The following is a 19,008-nucleotide window of genomic DNA, read 5'->3' on the forward strand; positions in this document are numbered from 1 at the left end:
TGCGTCATTTAAAATTTTTTCAATGAACATTCGAACAGTCCGGCCCTCGTCTTGTAGCTGATTTTTTTATTTGGCCCTCCGTCCATTTGACTTTGACACCCCTGCCCTAGACCCACTCCAATTCGCATACCACCCAAACAAATCCACAAATGATGCAATCTCACTTGAACTCCACACTGCCCTTTCCCACCTGGACAAAAGGAACATCTATTTGAGAATACTGTTCATTGACTACAGCTCAGCATTCAACACCACAGTTCCCACGAAGCTCATCACTAAGCTAAGGATCCTGGGACTAAACACCTCCCTCTGCAACTGGATCCTGGACTTCCTGACGGGCCGCCCCCCAGGTGGTAAGGGTAATTAACAACACGTCTGCCACGCTGATCATCAACACTGGGGAACCTCAGGGGTGTGTACTCCTTGTTCACCCGCGACTGCGTGGCCAAACACGACTCCAACACCATCATTAAGTTTGATGACACATGATGACACAACAGTGGTAGGCCTGAGCACCAACAAGGATGAGACAGCCTATAGGGAGGAGGTCAGAGAACTGGCAGTGTGGTGCCAGGACAACAACCTCTCCCTCAATGTGAGCAAGACAAAGGAGCTAATCATGGACTACAGGAAAAGGCGGGCTGAACAGGGGGTTGTAGTGGAGAGGGTCGAGAGTTTCAAGTTCTTGGTATCCACATCACCGTGAAGAGGGCACGACAAAACCTTTAACCCTCAGGAGACTGAAAAGGTTTGGCATGGGTCCCCAGATCCTCAAAAGGTTTTATAGCTGCATCATGGAGAGCATCCTGACCGGTTGCATCACCGCCTGGTATGGCAAATGCTCGGCATTTGACTGTAAGTTGATACAGAGGGTGGTGCATTTGGCCCAGTACATCACTGGGGCCACGCTTCCTGCAATCCAGGACCAGTGTCAGAGGAAAGCCCAGAAAATTGTCAGAGACTCCAGTCACCCAAGTCATAGACTGTTTTCTCTGCTACCGCGCGGTACCAGAGCGTCAAGTCTAGGACCAAAAGGCTCCTAAACAGCTTCTACCCCAAAGCCATAAGACGGCTGAACAATTAATCAAATGGTCACCGGACTATTACATTGAACTCCCCCCTCCCCCGCTCCATTTATTTTGTACACTGCTGCTACTCACTATAATCTATGCCTAATCACTTCACTCCTACCTACATGTACAAATGACCCTGACTAACCTGTACCCGCGCACACTGACTCGGTATCGGTACCCCCTGTATATAGGTTCGTTATTTTTATGTTATTGTGCTACTTTTTATTATTTTTTACTTTACTTTATTTGGTAAGTATTTTCTTCTTGAACTGCACTGTTGGTTAAGGGTTTGTAAGTAAGCATTTCATGGTAAGGTGTATACTTTTTGTATTTGGCACATGTGACAAATAAAGTTTGATTTGATGTATAAAAATGCAGGGCAGGCCATTATTTTGGCTACCATGGCTATAGCTCTATATGATGACTTTGCCCCCAAACACTGGGCACAGGTGGTCACTGAATGGTTTGATGATTTGAAAGTGATGTAAACCATATGCCATGGCCGTCTTAGTCACCAGGGGCCTCATTTATAAACCGTGCGTATACAAAATATATCCCAAAATGTGTGTGCGCCAGTTCATGCAAAAGTTTGCATTTATAAAAATGTGACTTGATGTGGGAATGTACTCATCCCTGGAAACTTTAGACCATGCTGAGGACCATCTATTGGTTAAAATATTGTATTGTAAGCTGCAGAGTAAGTATTTTGTGCAAATGGGGGACATGATGAAAAGCTTATTGATAAAAAAACTAAAAACAGGAACAGATATTAACAAAAATGCAACCATTTGCCATTAGAAAGAAGAGCAAATATCTGTGTTTTTTTTAATCTAAAATGATTAGACATAGGAATCTTTTTCCTAATTTTTTTCTTTTCATATTCTTTGTTGTCACGACTTCCGCCGAAGTCGGTCACTCTCGGGCGGTGGTGTTCGGCGGTCGAGGTCACCGGTCTTCTAGCCATCGCCGCTCCTCCTTTCATTTTCCATTTGTTTTGTCTTGTTTTCCCATACACCTGGTTCACATTCCCTCATCAGACTAAATGTATATTACCATCTGTTCCCCCATGTCTGTGTGGAAATGTTCTTTGTGCAGGGTGTTATGCTACAGGCTGGCTTGCGCTAGGTTTGTTTCAAACCTAGGTTTGTTTGTCTTGTTTAATCCGATTCATGTTACCGTGGTTGTGCTTTGTGCTGCCTCGCCTGTGCCTTTGGGCCAGGGTGTATATTAAAGTACTCCTGTTATCACCCATCTCTGCTCTCCTGCGCCTGACTTCCCGGCAACTAGTCACTCACCCCATTACAATTGCAGAATATTCCTCACCTTTTCTATCCGTGATGTGTTCATGTTCCCGAAAGAGCCATACAACAAAATATTTAATTATTTATTTATTTAGCCCTCATTTTAACAGGTAAATTGACTAAATACATTGGTTATATGTATTTCAAGTTTTAAGATATCATAGGCAGCGTGGTGTATAATATTGGTATACAGTCAAATTTAACAGCATATTTTTACATTGAAGTAGGTCTATGTTTCAAGTTTTTTTAGTCACGTGCACAAGTACAGTGAAATGCCTTTGGTTGATTGCTCTTTCCCAACAATGCAGTAATGAATATAGATAGGACTACAAAAAAAAGTAGAACAAAATTACTTTTTCATTTTCCAGCTACAACATGAATTACTACAAAGGATTCAAACATTCTGCCAACACAGTAAATAGACCAGTAGCTTGTGTAAAATATTTGATATTATGGGTAGGCTACAGTATTGGTGTGCTTGCAATAGGAGCGCAACATAATTGCCTATTTGATCTCAGAGCCTATACCAAGGCAGGATATATAAACCCAATCTATTGATGAACTAAATATTGAACAATTCATCTTCTGCATACCATGGCCTAATAATGCCAATAGTTCCAAATTATACAGCAAATAAAGGGCGTTATTGTCACCATAAAAGGTGAATGTAGGCGTTTTCCAGGGGGGTGTGGGGGGGGCTTAATGCTCGTTCACGCACGCACAGTTTTACGATGAGTCTGATTAATAACGGGATATATGCCATGTTAATCAATCTCAATATTTTTGTATGTGTGCAGAGTTTTCAGACATGGCATTCACAGAAATTTAGTGTGATATTGACCTAACGGTTATAAACGAGGCCCCAGATCTCAACCCAATTGTACACCTGAGACATTGTTTTCCACCACCATTAACAAAACACCAAATTAGGAAATGTCTCGTGGAAGAATGTTGTCGCTGACTCGTGGTTACCCAACTTCATAATAAGACACTTTTAATGTTTGTGTTTCCTTTATTTTGGCAATTACCTCTACATGACCAATAGTTTATGAAATAGACCTACTGAAATCAAGGAAAAAACTCTGAATTTAATAAAATATTATTGAAAAAATTGCCTCTCCTTCTTTTTTTTTTTTACTCAAACACTTGAAAAACATGAATTCTTGACAGGAAGAGTTTATTACCCTCAAAATGGTTTCTGACTTTCGGGTAAACTAAAACTCTGGCAGTGAATCACTTGAATGCTACAAAATATTGGATATTTCAAGCCTTAGTAATGCTTATTTATTTGACTCCTTCTCTTCATGGCATCTCGGTCTCTCGACTCAGATGCCAAACTCACTTATTCACACAAACAATTCAGTAAGGAGTGTTTTGGCAATCCACTCAAAATAATACATCAGGGTATTTCAAGAATGTAGATTCTCCTCCTCTCAAAATGTGAGTATGCTACATAGATTTATTCTGTTTGTGTAGATCTCTCTCTGCGTGAGAGAGCCTCCAGTATTTATGCTGCAGTAGTTTATGTGTCGGGGGGCTAGGGTCAGTTTGTTATATCTGGAGTACTTCTCCTGTCCTATTCGGTGTCCTATGTGAATTTAAGTGTGCTCTCTCTAATTCTCTCTTTCTCTCTTTCTTTCTCTCTCTCGGAGGACCTGAGCCCTAGGACCATGCCTCAGGACTACCTGGCATGATGACTCCTTGCTGTCCCCAGTCCACCTGACCGTGCTGCTGCTCCAGTTTCAACTGTTCTGCCTGTGATTATTATTATTTGACCATGCTGGTCAGTTATGAACATTTGAACATCTTGGCCATGTTCTGTTATAATCTCTACCCGGCACAGCCAGAAGAGGACTGGCCACCACTCAAGGTTTCTTCCTAGGTTTTGGCCGTTCTAGGGATTTTTTCCTAGCCACCGTGCTTCTACACCTGCATTGCTTGCTGTTTGGGGTTTTAGGCTGGGTTTCTGTACAGCACTTTGAGATATCAGCTGATGTACAAAGGGCTATATAAATACATTTGATTTGATTTGGGGGGGTAGATTGCAATCCAGCAATCACCATATCTAAGAAAAATAAAGCTTTGACCTAAACTCTTTATACTTTTAGAAACACCTCTTCCCAACATTTAAATGTTTGCCTGGGGATGACGGGGAAAATGTATTGTTTTCATATTTTCTAAAGCTGTGTTTCCCATAATTACACTGCTGGTGAATATGTTAGAGTTTAATTTGAACACATTTGTTTGTGGAAACGGCATCTCCCCAGCTGTATAAGAGAGGTTTTTGATTTAAATAATGTATTTTTCCTTTCTGCTAGAGCACAAAGCCTAAGGGTACGGTAAAGGAACATGGAAAGATGCAGTCTCTTTCTCTCCCTCTCTCTCTGCCTCACTCTCTCTTTCTTTTCTCTTATGCTGACAGAAACAAAAAAAACTGGCAACTAAAAGGAAAAAAAAGAGGAGTGATTTGCAGCGCAAACATCTGATCTACAATTTGACACCGTCTGTAGCTCACTTTGATCAGAACATATTGATTGATTCATGAATGAAGTTGAATCAATGGACTGGAGACCTTCACCAGGCCCTGATGTTAATACATGTGTTACAGTGGTGGGCGTCTGAGGTTCAGGTCCCTCTCTTTCTCAATCGCGCTCACTCTCTGATTCGCTTGCTCTGTCGTTCTCATCGGATGTGCTGTGTAGGAGGGATGGAGAGAAGGAATGAGAAAAGAGCGGCTCGCTATGGGTGCATACAAAGCCAGAGTGTGGGCGCCATTCTCTCTCCACAGCCCCAGAGGACAGAAAGAGAGAGAAGTTTACCTTCAACGATGAATGCTTTAGCCACGATCCACCCCCACAAGTCTGGATGGGGCCAGTCTTTTCATAGAGACGCGGATGATGTTCTGTTCTCTGCTCTTTTCTTCCTACAAAACAAATCCCATGAACAGTTTTCCCCTTACATTATTCATATGCCAAACCTGGTTATATATATGTGTATTAGTGTGCATGTACGGTGAAACTAATGTCTTAAGAAACATCATATTAGCTAAAACGTTCAGCTATATCTGAGTTTTAAGATTGCAGGGTGAAAAGGTAGAAACATAATAACTATTATACTTCTATGATCCTTCATGCTCACAAATTACTGTGGACCTTTTTAGTAGACGCTCTTAGTCAGGGCAACTTACAGGAGCAATTAGGGTTAAGTGACTAGCTCAAGGGCACATTTTTCACCTCGTTGGCTCAGGATTCAAACCAGTGACATTTTGGTTACTAGCCCATTGCGCTTAATCGCTAGGCTACCTGCCACCCTATGGCCCATGGTCAAAAGGAGTGCAGTACATAGGGAATTGGGTGCCATTTGGGATACAGCCCTAGTGTTGACTTCCAGGAGTGATTTGTTCACTCCGGGCCCTTTTGTCTCTCTGTAATTATAAATTAACACATTCGTCTGGGCAGACACTCTATTTCTCTCTATATACAGCTGATTCTGTGCCAAATCCCACTCTCAGAAGCTCGCCTGCCAAAACTTCTCCAGAATCCAAATCTGCGTCCCAAATGGCATGCATTTGGTATGCAGACCTAGAATCTGGCACAGGGTAGCTGAACCCCTCAGGTAAGAAGGTAGACACATCTTCAATGGTTTTCTGTTTTCCTTTAAATACCTACAACTCTAAAGAGGGTGAATAAATGTCAGGCTACGTCCCAAAACTCTTAAATCTATTCATTTCCTCTTCTGCTTTCATTGGTGATCACCTGAGATCTTTATTTATTTTACCTTTATTTAACTAGGCAAGTCAGTTAAGAGCCAATTCTTATTTTCAATGACGGCCTAGGAACAGTGGGTTAACTGCCTGTTCAGGGGCAGAACAACAGATTTGTACCTTGTCAGCTCAGGGATTTGAACTTGCAACCTTCCGGTTACTAGTCCAACGCCCTAACCCCTAGGCTACCCTGCCGCCCCAAGATGCATGTGTACATTCATCGGGGGAGCCGAGGCAGGTCATGACCCCCTCAAAATTAGAGACAGGTCATTTTGACCCCTAAATATGAATAATATAACATATACCATTATTTTGTGGCTTTACACTACACAGTATTACTCAATTCCTCATTGTATGATTGGATCCCCCGCCACCAATTAAGCTTCCGGTTTGGCCCAGTCCTCAGAAGCTGTGGTTGGTGAAGGAAATAAAAGTTGTGCAAGGCTTGTAAGGAGAAAGGAGCAATAGTTCCTCTCTTCTCTCTCTCACCTCCCTCTTCTTAACAAACCCTTCATTTTGTGAGCTAACTTTTAACAAATACATAAGTACTGCCACATTTAACATGGTAAATTCATATGCACAAATAAGAATTATATAGAAATGGGTATTTTTTAAATGGAGAAAGTTTCTATTTTGAAGTGACAAGATGCGTATCTTGCATGTCAGTGTTATTTCTCAAAACTAGTGATAATTGGTAACGGTTATATTGGGCTCAAAGACAACTTCGGTAGTATTACAAACGTATTACAAACGTTGAAGAGAAAGGCTGTTTCTCTGAACCTCAGTCAGTAGGCTCAATCAAGCCTGTTTCTCTCCCCAGGCAGCCTGCCTGTCTCACACACTGACCAGCAGCAACAACCTACAGTATTCCTCCTTCTTTAGGTTTAGGAAACAAGTTTGAAAGGCAAAATACAGCACTCATGTTTATTCAATCTAATAATCAAAAAATGCTGGGTTAAAAACAACCCAATAGGACAGAACACACGTTAGGTTATTTTGACCCAGGCAGTTGGGTCAACAAACAACCTATAGTTTTCTTTAAGTTGGGTGGTTGATGCTGGGTTATTGAGCTATGATCCACCGGGTCAGATCAGAAGACTGGAGGCGTGGCGTAGTAGGGCCATGGCGTTTTTCCAACCAGTCTTCTGATCTGATGGATCACAGCTAAATGACCCAACTGGCTGGGTCAAAAATAACCTAGCGTGTGCTCGCTTCACTATTTATACCCAGCACTGGGTTGTTTTAACACTTCTTTGTTTAGAGTGTAAGAATACTTCCAGAACCACCTTAAATTGAGAAAATCCACAAAAGAAATAGGTCCATCCTAGTCTTTATTGAAAGAGATGCATGTGACATTGCACAGCAGTAAGTTGGTTTATTTCTACTTTATAAATGTTTTCTTATTGATTTCAAAATAGAAGGGAAACCAGATACTGGTGTGTGTATATACGGTTTCTTGATGAATATAATGTATTCTTAAAACATATTTTTGTGTAACAATAGAATAAGTTAATTCAATTGGGCCATGTGAGGAGCCATGGGGGATGTTCCCCCGTGTTGAAAGAGGGCCATGACTGAAAGGGTTTGGGAAGCACTGATCTGGCTAATGATGGGCACAAATACAGATGGGCAACCCCATGAATCAACCTATTTATTTATAGCCACCAAGCTGCATTAGTTGGGCTATAGGCATTAGTGCTTATTTTGATAAAACATTTTTATTTAACCTTTATTTAACTAGGGAAGTCAGTTAAGAACAAATTCTTATTTACAAATGGCCTCCTGCGGGGACGGGGGGTGGGATTAAAAAATGTAAAAAAATATAGGACAAAACACACATCATGACAAGAGAGACCTAAGACAACAATATAGCATGGCAGCAACATGAAAACACAGCATGGTAGCAACACAATATGACAACAACATGGTAGTAACAACATGGCAGCAGCACAACATGGTAGCAGCACAACACATGGCACAAACATTATTGGGCCCAGACAACAGGACAAAGTGCAAGAAGGTAGAGACAATAATACATCACGCAAAACAGCCACAACTGTCAGTAAGAGTGTCCATGACTGAGTCTTTGAATGAAGAGATGGAGATAAAACAGTCCAGTTTGAGTGTTTTTTGCAGCTCGTTCCAGTCGCTAGCTGCAGCAAACTGAAAAGAGGAGTAACCCAGGGATGTGTGTGCTTTGTGGACCTTTAACAAAATGTGACTGTCAGAACGGGTGTTGTATGTGGAGGATGAGGGCTGCAGTAAATATCTCAGATAGGGGGGAGTGAGGCCTAAGAGGGTTTTATAAATAAGCCGGTAGGGAGAGCAGCATTCTTCTTACCAAACCACATGACCTCGGTTTTGGAGGTGATCAGAACAGGGTTCAGGGCAGAGAAAGCTTTGTTGTAGAGCGTTTAACACAAAATCCAGGGAGGGTGCAGCTGAGTTTATAAGATGGATTATCTGTATATAAATGGATGAGAGAGATTCCTACTGCTTGAGCTATGTTGTTGATGTAAATTGAGAATAGCGTGGGACCAAGGATCGAGCCTTGGGGTACTCCCTTGGTGACAGGCAGTGGCTGAGACAGCAGATGTTCTGGCTTTATACACTGCACCCTTTGAGAGAGGTAGTTAGCAAACCAGGCCAAAGACCCTTTAGAGACACCAATACTCCTTAGCCGGCCCACAAGAATGGAATGGTCTACCGTATCAAAACCTTTGGCCAAGTCAATAAAAATAGCATCACAACATTGCTTAGAATCAAGGGCAATCGTCATTTTTAAGACCCTTAAGGTTGCAGTGACATTTGCTAAATAACACACCAGCCTGATAATATGGACCTGTATGTTGTTTATTTATGGGAAATTTATATTTTAAAGGTGTCATTTTAAATCCCCAAACTGGCCGTCAAACCATCATGGCCACCTAATCATCCCCAGCTTCCAATTGGCTCATTCAACCCATGTAACTGTTCCCCAGGGACCAGATTCAAAAATCGTTCTTAAGACATTTCTTCTGAACTGCCATTTTTTCCTTAACTATAGGTTTAAGAAGAAAGTTAAGCAAAGTTTCTATTCCTCAAAAAGGTTATTGGAAATGTCCTTGTGCCATTTCTTATGTTTCTCCTTAAACAAAGCTTCCAAGTTAGCTAAACCCTGGTATTAAATTCAGGGCAGTGAGAGAAAAAGCTCATAAAAGCAATTGAACATGTATAATTCGCTCACAAACTTGATCTGAAAATGTCAGTATTGATTATTTTAAACCCAAGAACATGTTTTAGAACAGCAAATCTCAGTAAGAAAAATGCTAACATGATTGCCATTGCTAGCTAGCTAGATCGCTATAACGGCTGCCTAGCACCGAACATCTTAAGAAGACATTAGAAGCTCATAAGAAAATCATTCAATCTTAAGATATTTTTGAGGAATTGCACTTATGGACTATATTAACTTTTTTTCCTTAAGATACTTCTTAAGTTCTTGCGAATCTGGGCCCAGGTCATTGCTGTAAATGAAAATGTGTTCTCAGTCAAGGCTCAGCTCCAGCAACATCAACAGTGATACAAGTCAGTATTTGATGTCCAGCCAACAGTGAGCTCTGATACCTTAGGTTTCAGTTTTGCGTGGGCATTGTGGATGGGTGTAAGCATCTGCCTCTGACTCAAGTTCAAATATAGCAATAGAAAGTGTTTTTCTATATTTTTGTGTTAAGCCTATCCCAAACATTGACACTTAGCTTAATCATTCAGAGATAAGGCCTAACCTTAAGAATGTGGAGTTAATGCCTGTACTTAACCTTAAAATGTCATTTTTGGAACAACTTTGAAATTTGACGTTTGAGAAACATGGATGAATGTCTAAATCCTACGTAAGACAGAGCTGATTCCAAAGATTGTAAGCTCGAATCCAGCGATAGAAAGTTGTTTTTTATATTTTTGTTTTAACCCTTGTGTGGTGTTCATGTTTTTGTTATTCACCCAATGTTTGTGAGTTTGATGGACCCACAAAAAATAAAAGTTTTCAAAACAACACAGCCATAACAATTTATATACATGTTGTTGACTTATATCAATTACAAGCATACAGTAAGTACATGGTTAAAATGTCAATTTACCTCTGCTAGATCACATTCATCAATAAAAGTGCTCTTCGTTTTTTTTTAGATAAAATGTCAATTATAATCAAGACTTGAAACAAATATAAATGAAACAAGGTTTATCATCACTATTGATGTTTATTGCTTTTAACTGATTAAATTGGAAGGACAAAGCTTTACATACAGTATTTTATGGAAATGACAAATGAGCCCCAGTGTATACAAATTAAGGCTGGTATACACACCACATGAGGGACAGAGTTGCAAAAAAAAAAGCCACATCTCAGACTGGCCAATAAAAATAAAAGAATAAGATTGGCAAAAGAACAAACACTGGACAGAGGAACTCGGCCTAGAAGGCATAGTACCCGCAAAACACCAGTCTCAAGGTCAACAGTGAAGTGGTAACTCCGGGATGCTAACATGATTGCCATTGCTAGCTAGCTAGATAGCTATAACGGCTGCCTAGCACTGGACAGCATCCCGGAGTTACCACTTCACTGTTGACCTTGAGACTGGTGTTTTGCGGGTACTATTTAATGAAGCTGCCAGGTAGACAATAACAGAGCAGCAGCAGCAGTGTAAAAGGGGGGGGGGATGCAAATAGTCTGGGTAACCACTTGATTAGATATTCAGGAGTCTTATGGCTTGGGGGTAGAAGCTGTTTAGAAGCCTCTTGGACCTAGACTTGGCGTTCCGGTACCACTTGCCGTGGGGTAGCAGAGAGAACAGTCAATGACTAAAGTGGCTGGAGTCTTTGACAATTTTTAGGACCTTCCTCTGACACCACCTGGTATAGAGGTCCTGGATGGAAAGAAGCTTGGCCCCAGTGATGTACTGGGCCGTTCGGATTACCCTCTGTAGTGTCTTGCGGTCGGAGGCTGAGCGGTTGCCATACCAGGCAGTGATGTAACCCCTCAGGATGCTCTAGATGTATAACCTTTTGAGGATCTGAGGACAAATACCAAATAACCTATTCCCCCTCTCCTGAGGTTTTGTCGTGCCCACTTCACAACTGTCTTGGTGTGTTTGGACCATGATAGTTTGTTAGTGATGTGGACACCAAGGAATTTGAAGCTCTCAACCTGCTTCACTACAGCCCCATCGATGAGAATGGGGGCGTGCTCAGTCTTCCTTTTCCTGTCGTCCACAAACATCTCCTTTGTCTTGATCACGTTGAGGGAGAGGTTGTTGTCCTGGCACCACATGGCCAGGTTTCTGACCTCCTCCCTACAGGCTGTCTTGTCCTTTTCTGTGATCAGGCCTACCACTGTTGTGTCATCGGAAAACTTAATGATGGTGTTAGGGTTGTGCCTAGCCATGCAGTCATGAGTAAACAGGGAGTACTGGAGGGGACTGAGCGCACACCTCTGAGGGGCCCCAGAGTGGAGGATCACCATGTTGGGTGTGTTGTTACCTACTCTTACCACCTGGGGGCGGCCCGTCAGGAGGTCCAGGATCAAGTTGCAGAGAGAGTTGTTTGTCCCATGGTCCTTAGCTTATTGATGAGCTTTGAGGGCACTATGGTGTTGAACACTGAGCTTTAGTCAATGATTATCATTCTCACATAGGTGTTTCTTTTGTCCAGGTGTGAAAGGGCAGTGTGGAGTGCAATGGAGATTGCAACATCTGTGGATCTGTTGCGGCGGTATGCAAATTGGAGTGAGTCTAGGGTTTATGGCATGACCAGCCTTTCAAAGCACTTCATGGCTACAGATGTGAGCGCTGCAGGTTGCCTTAGTGTTCTTGGGCACAGGGACTATGGTGGTCTGCTTGAAACGTGTTGGTATTCCAGACTCAGACAGGGAGAGGTTGAAAATGACAGTGAAGACACTTGCATGTTGGTCAGAGCATGCTCGAAGTACACGTCCAGGTAATCAGTCTGCAGAGAATGTGATCACACAGTCCTGAACAGCTGATGTTCTCATGCTTGTTTCTGTGTTTACTTGCCTCGAAACGAGCATCGAAGTAATTTAGCTGGTTTGGTAGGCTCGTGTCACTGGTCCGCTCTCGGCTGTGCTTCCCTTTGAAGTCTGTAATAGTTTGCAAGCCCTGCCACATCCGACCAGCGTCAGAGCCGGTATAGTACGATTCAATCTTAGTCCTGTATTAATGCTTTGCCAGTTTGATGGTTCGTCTGAGGGCATAGCTGGATTTCTTATAATGTTAGAGTCCCGATCATTGAAAACGTCAGCTCTATCCTTTAGCTCAGTGCGGATGTTGCCTGTAATCCATGGCTTCTGATGGGGGTATGTACGTACAGTCACTTTGGGGACGAGGTCATCGATGCACGTATTGATGAAGCCAGTAACTGATGTGGTGTACTCCTCAATGCCATTGGAAGAATCCTGGAACATATTCCAGTCTGTGCTAGCAAAACAGTCCTTTAACTTAGCATCTGCTTCCTCTGACCACTTGTTTATTGACTGTGTCACTGCTGCTTCCTATTTACATTTTTGCTTGTAAACAGGATTCATGAGGATAGAATTATGGTCAGATTTGCCAAATGGAATGTGAGGGAGAGCTTTGTACTTGTATCTGTGTGTGTAGTAAAGGTGGTCTAGAGTTTTTTTCTCCCTTTAGTTGCACATTTGACATGCTGGTAGAAATTAGGTAAAACAGATTTAAGTTTCCCTGCATTAAAGTCCCCGGACACTAGGAGTGCCTCCTCTGGATGAGCGTTTTTGCATTGAGTGTGGTCTTAGTGCCAGCATCGGTTTGTGTTGGTAAATAGACAGCTACAAAGAATATAGATGAAAACTCTCTAGGTAGATAGTGTGGTCTACAGCTTATCATGAGATATTCTACCTTAGTCAAGCAAAATCTCGAGACTTCCTTAGATATCGTACACCAGCTGTTGTTTACAAATATACATAGACTTACCAGAGGCTGCTGTTCTATCCTGTCGATACAGTGTATAATGCACTGGCTGTGTGTTATTAATGTCGTCATTCAGCCACAACTCGGTGAAACATAAGATATTACAGTTTTTAATGTCCCGTTGGTAGGATATACGTGATTGTAGTTCATCCACTCTATTATCCAGCAATTGTACGTTGGCTAATAGTACCGATGGCAAAGCCACTCATTGCCGGATCCTCACAAGGCACCCCAATCTCCTTCCGCGATACCTCCATCGCCTTCTCCTGTGAATGACAGGGATGAGGGCCTGCTCGGGTGTCTGGAGTAAATCCCTCTCGTCTGACTGATTAAAGAAAAATTATTTGTTCAATTCAAGGTGAGTAATCGCTGTTCTGATGTCCAGAAGTTATTTCGGTCATAAGAGACGGTAGCAGCAACATTATGTACAAAATGACAGGCAGGGATGAGGGCCTGCTCGAAAAAATAAACAAAATAGCACGGTTGGTTCAGAGCCCAGAAAACGGCAGCCATCCCCTCCGGCGCCATGATTGGCTCTATTACCTTGGGTCAAGTGGACTCGAACACCACATATGTAATATCAATGTGTAGGTGGGTGCACAGTGTGCACTCAATGAAAATTTGTTATTTTACATGTTCTTCACAGAAAATGAGCCAAGGCCAATGAGTCTCACGTTGAAAAAATTATTCATTGTATCATTTTTCTTTTAGTAAACATTGAAAATGGGTCCCACAGACCCGAACACCACACAAGGGTTAAGCCCATACTTAACCCTGCTACTGGCAGGCCAAGCAGTGCTACATTGGCAAAACCGGGCAGGTAATTCATATAGCACTTGTTATGTCTATGGGGAAACAAAACTGGGTGAGGGCGAGATGTAACAGTAAGAGAGGGAAATTCTGCATAGTGTTTAAATCAGACAGGTTCTGCGGTGTGGACTTGCACACTTCCCATCAGGAATTTAACAACCTAGGATTGGTGCAGCCACTGGCTTGAGAGAGTTTCCACCGTTGTTAAATCCAAATGAGAGAAAGTTCACACTTTGGGGAGAATCAAAGCACTGAGTCTGTGCACCCACATGCAGACTCGAAGGGATTTCAGAGAACATGAAGTGCTGGTGGATCTGTCATGGAGTTTTATTGTTCTCAATCGAGCGTAGAGACAGAGTTTTGCATGTTTTAACATGAAATGAGTAGAGGGGAAAAGAGAGATCACCACCCACTGTCATTTTTGGCAAAAAGCTGATTTAATGTCTTCTACACTTTCTGATTCCTTACTCCTTTTCCCTCTGTCCGTTCACCTTCAAGTCATTCTTCTCTGAACTGCAGCAAGAGTGAATTCAAAGTGATTGTCGAAAGTGATTTTGACAACACAATAGCTATGGCACTAGGAAAAACAGAGATTTAAGCACATATGTTTTTCTGAAGTGAGAAGAGAAGTCGACAAAGATAGAAGTCAACAAAGAAACAAAATGTTTTTATGGTATCATTGATGATTCATGGAGGACTTTACGCTGTGTTCAACTATTTAACCCTTGTGTTGTCTTAAGGGTCAAAAATGACCCGCCACTCTGTTTAACAGCAAAGAAACAGCAAAGAAAACTAAATGATATTTTTTCAATATCAAATTTTATGACTTTTCCTGGAGTGACCCCAACATTAGAAAAAGTGAAACATCGCCTTTGTTCATATTTCCATGAAAGCTGTACACCACCAGGGTATAAATATTGTCTTAGGGTAATTTCTGACCCGGCAGTTATAAAATCCTTTACACACCACAAAGACAGACAGACACACATACACAGATTATGTGTGCTACTGATTGAACTCAGACAAAACAAAAACGTTCTTGTGCATGTGCAGCATCTCCCCTCCATGACCCCACACAAGTTCACAGACAAAATAAAACAATTTCAGACAAAATAAAAATTTCTTGAAATCATTGTTAACTAATGGGGAATGCAGTCAGAGGCTATAAAGGTGCTGCAGATGACAGTGCCCCCAGTTCTCTCTTTGCTGAAGCCATCATTGCCCAACAGGTCGTAGATCAGATTTTTTCAGATGTCCAGAAGGAACAACAGAACAATGATTTAGAAGAGGAGGAAGTATCTGAAGAAGAAGATGGGGAAGAATACCACCAAGAGCAAGAAATTACCCAAGCTGAGAGACATTTTTGTCAAAGAACAGCAAAATAACATAGTCCTTGTCACAATTTTTTTTTTTTACCTTAATTAGGCAAGTCAGTTAAGAACAAATTCTTATTTTCAATGATGGCCTAGGAAGAATGGGTTAACTGCCTTGATCAGGGGCAGAACAACAGATTTTTACCTCATCGGCTCAGGGATTTGATCTTGCAAACTTTCGTTTACTAGTCCAACGCTCTAACCAATAGGCTACCTGCCACACCATATGACAACCAGGGCAGGATAGCAGCACAAAATGTCATAAGTATGAGCCCAAAAGACATGCAGGTGCCCATTCCTAGGACATCACCTTAACATTCTACATGTTCATCACACCAGCCATTGAAAAAAATCTTCCTAAAGATGGCAAATTTGGAGGGTTTCCGTAAATATGGAAAACAACTGAAAAAGGATGGATGAGATTGACCTGCGTGCCTACATAGGGCTGCTAATCTTAGTGGGTGTGTATAGGTCCCGAGGCGAGGCCAAATGTAGTCTCTGTGATGTAGAGAGTGGAAGGGCGATTTTCCGTGCCAAGATGCCACTGAAAGTCTTTCACACTTTCTCACGAATGCTACGATTTGATAACCGTGATTCAAGGCCTACAAGACGTATGAGAGACAAACTGACGGCCATAAGAGAGGTCTGGGAGGAGTGGGTGGAGCGTCTGCCATACCTCTACAACCCTGGGCCTGAAGTAACAGTAGATGAGCAACTGATTCCATTTAGAGGTCAATTTTAATATTCATATCTGTAATATCAGTGATTTTCACTGTTCATTTTATTATGTATTGCTGTAAAATCATTGATTTATGAGATTATTTTCTGTGACACTGATACTAATTACAAAAGGTTACTGTCCTTCCCGGCAGTATGCCCAGCAAGCCAGCAAAGTATGGCATCAAGGTGACGCACAATCGAGCTACACTTGGAAGATGCAACTCTACACAGGGAAGCCAACCAGTGGAGGCCCAGAGAAGAACCAGGGGATGCAGGTTGTGCTTGATGTGACAGATGAACTGAGGGGGCACAATGTCACGTGTGACAATTTCTTCACCATCTTCTGAACTCAGCCAGCACCTCCTGAAGAGGAAGATCAACATGGTTGGCACAGTTAGAAAGAACAAGCTTAAGCTCCCCCCTGCACTCCTCGCAACAAAGGGGAGAGAGGCCTTCTCATCAAAGTTTGCCTTCACCCCAACACCACTCTAGTTTCTTACCTCCCAAAAAGGAACAAGAATGTGTTCCTCCTGAGCACACTGCACAAAACGGCTGAGACCAGTGATCATGAGGACAGGAAGCCAACCACTATCCTGGACTACAACCACAACAAAGGAAGCGCGGACAACCTGGACAAGGTGATAGGAACTTACAGCTGCAGGAGGATGACTGCCTGTTGCGCCTGGTCGTCTTCCATAACATAATTGTTGTGTCCTCATACAATGCTTTCGTGATATGGTACAAGGTCAAACTTACCTGGATACCTGGAACAAGAGGAGGGTGTTCCTGGAGCAGCTGGGAAAGCAGCCTCTGCAATGCTTGTGAAAGCTGTTCAGGGGGCTGAATCTTGTCCTGATCCACCTGAGGCTGCAGCTGGGGCAGGCAAGAGGAGGAGATGCCAATTCTGCCCCCAAAGAAGGATTGTAAAACAAATACTATGTGCTGTACATGTGAGAAATATATCTGCAAAATCCATGCACACGCACTTGCATACTGTCCTACATGTGCTAATTACATGTGCTCACGTTTTTGTTTTGTATCTATTATCTTATTTTATTCTTATTTATTGTTGTTGTTTACACACCTTCTGGGTGGGGGCAATGGTTAAAAATATCGGAGAAGACTAGTATTTTGTAGTTGAATTCCTCATTGTACAGTACATATATGACAATATATCACTATGTGCCAAAAAAAGTTCAAGACCTATTGTTTCACTTCAATAAAATGCATTGAAAACTACTTTCTGCACATTTCTGCTACTTTATTATGCTATACAAGTGCTATCTCTTACTAAAAATATATATGTTTACACCTATGCAGTACCTTTAGCAATAATAATAATAATAATAATAATAATAAACCTCTACTTTAGTAAAGCAAACAATTATGACAAGTGTGTTGTAATAAAAACAACTGGTGTCCACTGATTAAATGCAGTATTTTTGCATTGTGAAGAGGGAAAACCCACATATTCACAAAGTTTGTGATGAATGACAGGTTGTTTCTTCATGCAATATAGATTTGGTGTTTAAAAGTCAATTAAGCTGCTTTATTTTAGGGGTTTAGTGGTTCATTTTTTACCCTTAGGACAAGGGGAGTATACAGAATGTTAACACTACACAAGGGTTAACAGCTTATCCTGGTTGTGGATCCTGCAGGCTACTGGGTACAGACCTGTGTTGAAATACTATTGGAAATCATTTCAAATACTTTATCTGTGCTTACTTGAGCTTTCCTGGCGCAATGGAACCAAGTCAAATGGTCTCAAAAGTGCAAACCCAGCCCATCTGGAAGTTCAGCCAGACTAAAACAAACACTAAAAGTATTTGGAAGACTTTAAATAGTATTTGAACCCATATCTGGCTGGGTTTTGCTTGAGTTCTCCTCCAGTTGGCCTTTCTACACTTTTTTGGGCCAGATTAGTCTTCCAACGAGTGCCGTCCAGGGCTACGCTGAAAGACTGGCACTATCATCCATGCACCATGAATACTTTATAACCCTAATAAAACATGCATTTATTGTACCAGAAGTGCAGGGAATTATGCTCCACCACAATCCTTGCGCTTGAACTCCCATCATTATATGTCCAAAAAAAAATCTCTCTCACTAATTGGTCTTTTGACTAATCAGATCAGCTCTGTGAAAAAATCTGATGTGATTGGTCAGAAGACCAATTAGTGGAAAAAATATCAGAATTGGACTGCCTGTGTAAATGCAGCCTTTGAGGCTCATTACTGATGGAACTTGGAGTGATGATCAGTTGCCATTTTCTTTATTGGGTCTTGGAATGTAATTGGATTCTATGTAATTCTGTATATCAGGATCCAAAACCTAAACCAAATTTACAAACAGCTCATTGACATTGCAATATATTCCACTGTACACAAGTAGATTAGTTTTGACAGATTTATTGTTGAGTTTTCATTAAATAAACCGTTTCATTTAGAGGCGTCAAGCCAAAAGCTAAGGAGGAAAATATATTGTTTTCAGGAGTATAATCTTTTGCTTTATTTTATTACAGCTCTTTTTAGAATGGGCTTTGTAAGCCAGCCAACCTTTCATTTCTCTCAAATTCCTTTACCTCCAATGAGATGTTTGTTTTCTATAGTCTGAGATAGAGATTTGTATTATGAGGATTGGACATTCAGTTAATCCTCTAATTTTTCTCCCCACTTGCAGCATTAACAAAATAATGCATTCGGCCCAAAATTAAATGGATTATTTCGATATGCCTATTAAATTGCAGGAGTCAAAAGCATTCAGTAGGGTAGTTAAGCAGAACATTAAACACAAAAGCTGGCTGTTAATGAAGTTGGAAATGAATTAATCGACGTGAAGCATTTTCAAAGTCAGGCGAGACAGGCGAGACTTATGGGGGAGATGCCCCAAAAATGATACATTCCCAGCACTCACATAATAAGACAGACAAGCTTGGGTTTGCCTGGAAAACCAACAAAAGTATGTATTTACCCAAATAGAGCTTCATACAAC

The 19,008-nt window shown here is 41.6% G+C and overlaps 1 pseudogene; it reads left to right on the forward strand.

The window, feature by feature from the left end:
* The window catches only part of LOC139374454 (piggyBac transposable element-derived protein 4-like), a 71,039-nt pseudogene extending 54,318 nt beyond the window's left edge, over positions 1–16,721 (forward strand).
* Positions 16,722–19,008: the final 2,287 nt, after the last annotated feature.

This window comes from Oncorhynchus clarkii, chromosome 19 (assembly GCF_045791955.1).
Source record: "Oncorhynchus clarkii lewisi isolate Uvic-CL-2024 chromosome 19, UVic_Ocla_1.0, whole genome shotgun sequence".
NCBI classification, from domain to species: Eukaryota; Metazoa; Chordata; class Actinopteri; order Salmoniformes; family Salmonidae; genus Oncorhynchus; species Oncorhynchus clarkii.